Here is a 7,878-nt window from a genome sequence, read left to right on the forward strand (position 1 = left end):
TGTTTTCTATCCTGCTGCTAAGACCCTGCTGGTATGAGATCACCTACACATTTCTTCTGATGCACTTGTGTAAGAATTGCTCTAGGTACGAGCTAGCAGAGCAGTTCCTGGGTCTCAGAATATATATGTGTTCAACTTTACAAGGTAATGTCAGACTGTTTTTCCAAGTGGATATAAGAATGTATATTCTGATTACCATTTGAAAGAATTCCCTTTGCTCGACACTTGGGTATCGTTAACTTCACAATTATTATTTTTTGATCTCATGGATGTTAAATGGTGAGTTAGGTTTCCCTGAATTTCTGTTTTCTTAATTAGTAATGAGGATATGAACCTTTTGTATTCTGGGTTTTGAATCATTGCTGTTTCTTTTTTGAGTGTCAATTCCAGTCTTCTGTCTACTTTTCTCTGGGGTTGATTCTCATTCCCCCCCCCCAACTTTAAATGTTTTATTGAGTCAGATAATTGATATGCAAATTCAGTGAACTTAGTGTTGTCCTTAAAGACAGCAAGGGCTGTTTTGGTCTGTCCTGCCGCTTTCTGGGCCTCCGGTAGGGTGCCTGTGTGCTTGCCATTGCCACGTTTCTGAGCCTCAAATTCTCTGCCCTGCACCCCCAGAGGCAGCAACATATAGTTCACCTTGGGCATGTCAGAGAACCCAGGGATTGAGGCCAGGGATTAGGCCCCATCTTGTCACCCTATATTTCACCTTCTCGATGCACTATGGGCACCCATGTAGTGTATGTTGCAGGAATGAGCAGAAATAGCTTTCTTCCGAGGAGACCCTGCCAAACTTGGCCACCTGCCTCACTGATCATGAGTGCGGCCTTGCGCCTCTTCCTGAGCAGTCACGTGGCCAGAAAACACCTTGTGTGGACAAGTGCGGGCTTGATGAGTTGGGTGAATGTAATTTTGCCTTAGAGCTCTTGGGATTTTTCGTCTCCAGACTTCATAAAAGGAGGACAAATGGATCACTGTGGAATAGGCTCCAGGGAGAGGGCCATAATGTCCCCTAGGAGGAATCTTGCATTCCATTTAGAACAAGGAAATCACAGCGAGAACTTCTCCAAGGGGATCCCCACCTACCCCCGTCTTCTCCTCTTTGTACTGATGGGTCCACAGCTCTCTGGCTGTTGGTAGGAGGCAATGCTGATGCTGGATGAGGTCGAAGGCAGCAGAGCAGAAGGAGGATGGAACAGTGGGCAGTTTTGCTTACTAACCCTGCACAGCTCTCTGGACTGATCAGTGTTTTCAGCAGAAAGTTTTCCTGCTGTCTCCAGTAGTTTCTATGTTTCAGCTCTTGTGAGGATCCGCTTCCTCTCCAGGTGTGGGAGTCAAATCTCTTTTCACCAGATCCACAGCTTGCCTCAATCCTTTCCACCAGAGAGGATCTGCAGGCTCAAGAGTGTCTGGAGGAGCAGGTCCTTGCCAGATATGGGATGGATTTCAGAGCCAAGACAAAGGAAGTTCCTGTCTTCCATAAAAGAGATCCTTCAAGTGTACATGTAGGGTAGTGTCTATTTTTGACTTTTGTCACTTCTGAAGGTGGATAGCAATTTTATTGAAAAACATGGAGAATGGATTGGAACAAGGAAGGTGTTCCCTGAAGGAAATGTTAGGGTACGGAGTCGACCACCCATCAATTAGACAGAGAACACTCTCAATAATGCAAATCACACAGCGAGGTTTATTTCCAGCTAGCTGGGGTCTGAGTATCTGCCTGACGCAGTGGGTTTCTACAAGGACCCGGAGCACTCAAAGCCAAGGGTTTATATAGCATTTTTTTAGAACATCCAACTCAGTAATTTTCCATACATACTTTTGGCTTGCGCCCCCTGGCGGTTTAGTAAGATAAGCTCTTTTCAACATCTGGTCCCCGTGGTGCAACCGCTTAGCTGCGCTGGTGGTTTAAGCTGATTAGCTGCTGCCGGGGTGTTGTAGGGTGGGGTATTTTCTTGGAACTAAAGCAGGGTGAGGGTCCCTAGAACTAAAATAGGGGAAAGTTCAGCCCTTGGGCCTGAGATGGCTGCCCAAGCTAAGATGGCTGTATTTATGCTAACCCACTCTTTAGTAGTTCATAATGAACAACTTTTAGTTGTTCCCCGCTTTTAGTTCTTCATAATGAGGAATCTTGGTCATTTGTAGGGCAGTCGTGGGGGCCCTCAAGAGTGGGCAACTTTTCATATTGTTGTCTTAAGACCAGGAGTTGGATGGTATTAACATGGTCCTTTACAAAATTAGTAAGTTTGTTTAGAATGCAGGGGCCAAAAGTTAAAATGAGTACAAGTAGAATAAATGGGCCAACTAAGGTAGAAACTAGGGTGGATGGAGAGCCAGGGAAACTTAATTAAACCAAGCCTCAAACCAGTTCTCCTGTGCCTCTTTGTCTTTTTCTCTTAGCTAATCCTTCTCTTACTTGGCCATGGATTCCTTTACTACTCCTGAATGGTCAGCGTAAAAACAGCATTCTTCTCCTAGTGCAGCACATAGTCCCCCAGTTTGTCCATCCGTTAGGATCCATGTCTGCTTCTAAGGTTGATGAGGGTTGGTTCCCATGTGGGTCTCTCTCCAGCTGTTGAACAGGGTCAGGATCAATTGCCATTTCATCATCGGGCTGGGCAGAAGATTTGGTATGCTCCTGAGGTCTAGAGATCCTCAGTTTCAGGGGCTTATCAGGGTGCTGCCACGCGGTCCACTCTGTGGCTTGTCTCTGTTCTGGTGGGGTAGGCTGGCACACGTGAGAGTGGTGGACCCAAGGCCCAATGCGGTCAACCTACATTGAGAGGGGTGGGAGGGGTCAGGATCACGCTGTAGGGTCCCTTCCAGCCAGGCTCCCAAGTTTCCACTTGGTGGAAGCGCTTCCAAACTAAGTCCCCGGGTTGGTAAGGATGTGGTTCCAGCTCCGTCTCCATCTCCGTGTGGGCAGTTAGGATCCCCGTGTGGGCTAGACACACTGTAATGATGCCTGCAGTGACTGGAGTAGAGACTGATCAGTCATTGTTAAAGAGGAGGACCTGATACCCCGTCACTCCAGCGTTTGTCGTCCACCGGTCTGGTGGAGTCCGGAGAAGGCCCTTGAGAGCGTGAGTGGTGATCAAGATGAGATTTTGGCCCAAAGTCAATTTACTTGCATCCTTGACCAGGAAGGCCATGGCAGCAATTATGCAGAGGCAGGGGGGAACCCAGCCGCTACTGGATCTAGTTAATTGCTAAGATAGGCTACTGGCCTTTGCCAAGGCCCCAGAGTCTGAGTCAAAACTCCTTTGGCCACCCCTGCCTTTTCATCCACATACAAGTTAAAGGGCTTGGTAACATCTGGGAAGGCCAATGCTGGGGCTGACTGACTGGCAAAAGCAAGATCATTTAAATGAGCTATCGTGCAACTTCTCTGAAGTTCACCTCAAGTTGTCTAGCTTAGGTAAACATTTTAAAACAGTCAAATTTAGAATTTAAAACCCATAAAGGTGTGTTATTAAAACATAATTTTTCCTCTCTAAAATAACCCTCATTTCCAGAGATAGCCAAATCAGGACTAATTCATTTGAAAAACAAGCCCAGTTTTAACAAGCTTGGCCTAATTGTTTACATAAGCTCAGCAAGAACAGTGAAAAATCATATAGTCTTTTAAAATCTGCTTTGTTGGAACTTCTTATAAGGAATCTCTAGGTTGAACTTTCAGTAGCCTTTCCAGGCCAGAAGCCAAGCCACGCAGTTGCCATCAGACAAGCCTGCAATACCTGTCGGTTCCTGAGGTTCTCAAAGTATCCTGAGGCTCTGCACCTACCAGGAAGTGATATTCTTTACTCACCTGGTGAGGCTGCTGGGAACTCTGTAAGCGAGGTATCAGGCCAACAGTTCCAAGGGACTTTATGGCTCCAGGTTTTATAAAGCCAATCTTAGTTCCTTTAAGCTGTCTGGTCATATCTGAGTATTTTCAAATATGACATTCATGTTTCCAATAGTGTCCTGTTACAAGGAGAACAGATTCTTATTGAATTTATGAAAATGACTGATTGCCAAGGAAGAAAGAATACTTATTGAGACCTTTTGGTTTTAGAGGGTTCAAATAGAAAGAAAAGGTGAACGCCTGGATTCATTTACAAATGAATACTTTTACAGCTCTGTAAATTACAGATAATTTAAGAAAAAGTTTGGAGAACCAGCAATGTTTAAAACAAGAGACATAACACTATAATCTTTTAGTTCATTTAATCCCATGTTGCTAAATTTGGTTTAGTCTGAATGTAGCCCTTACTTCTGTAATTTTTACCCATTTCAGTTCCCAGGATTTTAACATATCAAAGACCTGTATTTGTCTTGAAATTCTTCCCATGTGAATTTCCTTTAAGGCGCAATTCATCTTACAAGAGAATTAAAAAGATTACAAATGACAAAAACTCAGAATAGATATGTGATATCTATATCAAGTGATGACCCTTATCAAAACATAAAGCTGTAATGTATAGAACCTCTGGAGTAGCTACAGCATTTACCCAAATCTAACCCAAGGTTTACCATTGGTTTAGCAGTACTCCCTGAGTAACTTAGCATATCAAGGAAGCCTTATGAGCCACAGAGATCTCATTTACAACTCTGGGCAGGCAAAGAGAAAACCATTTACATTTCAATTAACCAAAGAAAACTTTGCCCTTTTAAACAGAAAACCAGCTTATCTATACCCCTGCCTTTCCTTTTTTTTCTTAAGCGTGCAATCTTGAGAGTTTTCTGGGTTTCTCTCCCATCGTGAATGACGTCGCAAACAAAGGGAGGGGGATCCTTCAGATGCCCTCCTGCTCGGGTCCCTCGCAGGAGCGTCTTAGCTAAGGTCTGTCCATATAAACCCCGGACCAGCCTACTCCGTGGAGAAGATGACCGTTCTGCCATATGACGTCCTGCGAGACTCAGGGTGCAGCCCACTCAGACTCTGTAGCCTGTAGCCGAAGCGGTGGAGCCATACACATTCACACAGCCAGGCACTCTTCAGATTCAAACAAGTTGGACACTTCCTCCCATCCGGTCTCCCCGTCCATTCTTTAGGAATGGATCTAGCTCAGACAGAGCCTCCAGGCCTGTTTTTCTTTCTTACTCAAACAGGATCAGGCATCGGGTATTTTTCTCCCCTTTTTACAGATTTCCTACTTTTCTACAGAGTCGTTTCCCTTCTTTCCATCAGTCTTAATTACACTTAGCAGAATTTTGTACTCTTAGAAATACCTTAACCTCTACTGAAGATTAAATATAAACCTATTGTGAACTGTTACAACAGAATTCTTTAGAGGGCAAATTGATCAATCAGTTAAGCACAAAACAGGTTTACCAACAGATTTCAAAAGCACAAACATAGTTCTAGCAATTAGCGTCTAGCATTTTATCCCATTTGGTTTAAAGTTTTGGGTTAGCAAAGATTTTGAAAGCTACTTTAACAATTACCCAATAAAACTTTGAGACAATTAAGCATCAGTTTAGTCCTCTCTTTGCTAACAGATTTCAACAGATTTTAACAAATAACACGAGGTTATTTGACCTGAAGTAAAAATTCTGAAGTTTCACATTTACTACTGTTAACTCAAAAGACACGTTTATCCTAATTAACAAACTTATTTCAAATACTGATTTACTTTCCACCTGGGCCCACTCCACTTTGAATGTAGGATCTGGAGTGGGGAGTGTTAGGTCCAGGGGCTGCTTGTCTTGCTCCTCCTTGACAGTGAAGAGAGAAGGAGCCATGGTGCATGATCTAGAGGCTCGTCGTGCAGGCTGCACGCATGTTGGTGCAGGAACATGAGAAGGGGGAGACAGAAGAAAGAAGGTGCTGCCAGGAGGCAGAGAAAGGATTCCCGGTTTTAGAGCTTCTCAACTCCCAACAGAGGAGCAGACGCTATGCTTTCCCACCAGCAAGGGGGAGGGGCTAGGCAGTCCATGTCAGGCCAGAGCAGGCAAGGAACTTCCCTGAAATAAAGGGAGTTTCAGCAGCTGCTTGGAAATATTAAAGTCTCTGTCTCAAGTTAGATCAACCCCAGCTGGCTCCAGTTATAGCCATTAACACAGGAAATGAATGAGGGAGAAGCCCCCACATCTATTAGGAGGAACATAGATAAAGTCAGAATCCCCTTTGCTAGGGATGACCCAGCAACCTGGGTATACTAGGCTTATTCTGCAAAAGGCCCTTAGATCGGGGTCCTGGTGTAGAGCAGTGAAGGTTTAGGTATGAGGAATGAAGGTATAGCTTTTAAGTAGTTGAAGACGACAAGAAACAGTAAAGACTGAAATCCATCACAGTCTGTGCGACATTCCAACACATGTGGTCCTTATAGTCAACTTCCCTAGGAAACGGTTCCCGGTTGCGTTTTAATTCAGTCGGGTACTGGTTTCGGCTGGCTCCCAATGGAGGTCCTGCAGCCAGAAGTGGCTAGACCAGGGATGTGGAGGGGATCACATTAGATCAGTCAGGAGGAAACCTCACACGGGAGTCCTAAGATTGGCAGCCGTCCTGGTGACTTAGGTGGCTGTCCCGTGCCCAAGAGAGCCAGCTTTATATAAGAACAGGAACATAGAGAGGGCATCAAGTTTCTGGGTCTTATTACCATTCTTGGCCCCCTAGAGACACTCATCAGTGGGGATTTTCTTGGTCCCCTAGGGATGAGCAACACAATAGGCAAAAAAGACAACCAATGACAAAAAGAACACACTCACACAGCCTCAGTCCGCACTAAGACAAAGCCCCATACACTTAACAAACAGCGCAACAGACAAAATTCCCATGCATTTAACAAACAGCACAACTGACAATAAAAACAAGATGCCTGACCGCCTAGGGGACTCGAACCCCCTGGCTGCCTTGGGGGACCACGAACACCCTGGTGACCACCTAGGGGGACTCTCACTCCTCCTGAAACAGCGGGGGACTCTAACCTAACACATAAATTCGAACCGAGTTTTCTAATACCCGCTAGCCCATCAGCCACACCACATCCACAGGCTCCGTCCCACTCACACAACACTCAGGATCCGTACCTAGCCATCGAAATGGTGTCCATTGTGGATGTCATTCTGGCACCCTTTCGTTGGGGACGTTTCCCGCGACTTCCAGTAATGGAGCCTCCAGGTCGCAACCCACTCCTTCTTTCCCGTGAGAATTCTCAATTGGGGCCGGGCAGAGACCTGTTTCAGTCTCTCTAGTGGAGGACTTGTTTTAGTCCTCCCCTCTTGGCGGTGGCCAAACCTCCTGCTGCGGCTTCTATGTAAACCTCCGTGTTGGGGTCATCGGTCTCCCTGAGGAGGGGTCTTAAGATCTCGGTGGGACCTCCAAATGTTAGGGTATGGAGTCAACCACCCCTCAATTAGAGAACACTCTCAATAATGCAAATCACACAGGTTTATTTCCAGCTAGCTGGGGTCCGAGTATCTGCCTGATGCAGCGGGTTTCTACAAGGACCCTGAGCACTCAAAGCCAAGGGTTTATATAGCATTTTTTTAGAACATCCAACTCACAGTAACTTTCCATCACTTCAAAGACCATACATACTTTTGGCTTGCACCCCCCTGGTGGTTTAGTAAGATAAGCTCTTTTCAACAGCTGGTCCCCGTGGTGCAACCGCCTAGCTGCCCTGGTGGTTTAAGCTGACTAACTGCTGCCGGGGTGCTGCAGGGTGGGGTGCTTTCTTGGAACTAATGCAGGGTGTGTGTGTGTGGGGGGTCCCTGGAACTAAAGTAAAGTAGGGGAAAGTTCAGCCCTTGGGCCTGAGAAGGCTGCCCAAGCTAAGATGGCTGTACTTCTGCTAACCCACTCTTACAGGAAACACATTTCTTCTGAGTGTGATCTGACATGATCAAGGAAATAGGTTATGGTTATGGTACACCTACTTAAGAGGACCTATA

At 45.6% G+C, this 7,878-nt stretch overlaps 1 long non-coding RNA gene across 2 annotated transcripts; it reads right to left on the minus strand.

Moving 5' to 3' along the window:
* Nucleotides 1–1,664: 1,664 nt before the first annotated feature.
* LOC132023887 (uncharacterized) lies at nt 1,665–7,415 on the minus strand. Of its 2 annotated transcripts, none has more exons than XR_009406078.1 (3): nt 7,015–7,415; nt 3,809–3,966; nt 1,665–2,773 (listed from the first exon to the last, which is right to left on the minus strand). It is a non-coding gene; the product is annotated as an uncharacterized LOC132023887 (long non-coding RNA). The 2 variants fall into 2 exon arrangements; XR_009406077.1 differs by having other exon boundaries at nt 1,665–2,974.
* Between the last annotated feature and the right edge of the window lie 463 nt (nt 7,416–7,878).

The sequence above is a fragment of the Mustela nigripes genome, chromosome 8 (genome assembly GCF_022355385.1).
Source record: "Mustela nigripes isolate SB6536 chromosome 8, MUSNIG.SB6536, whole genome shotgun sequence".
Classification (NCBI taxonomy): domain Eukaryota; kingdom Metazoa; phylum Chordata; class Mammalia; order Carnivora; family Mustelidae; genus Mustela; species Mustela nigripes.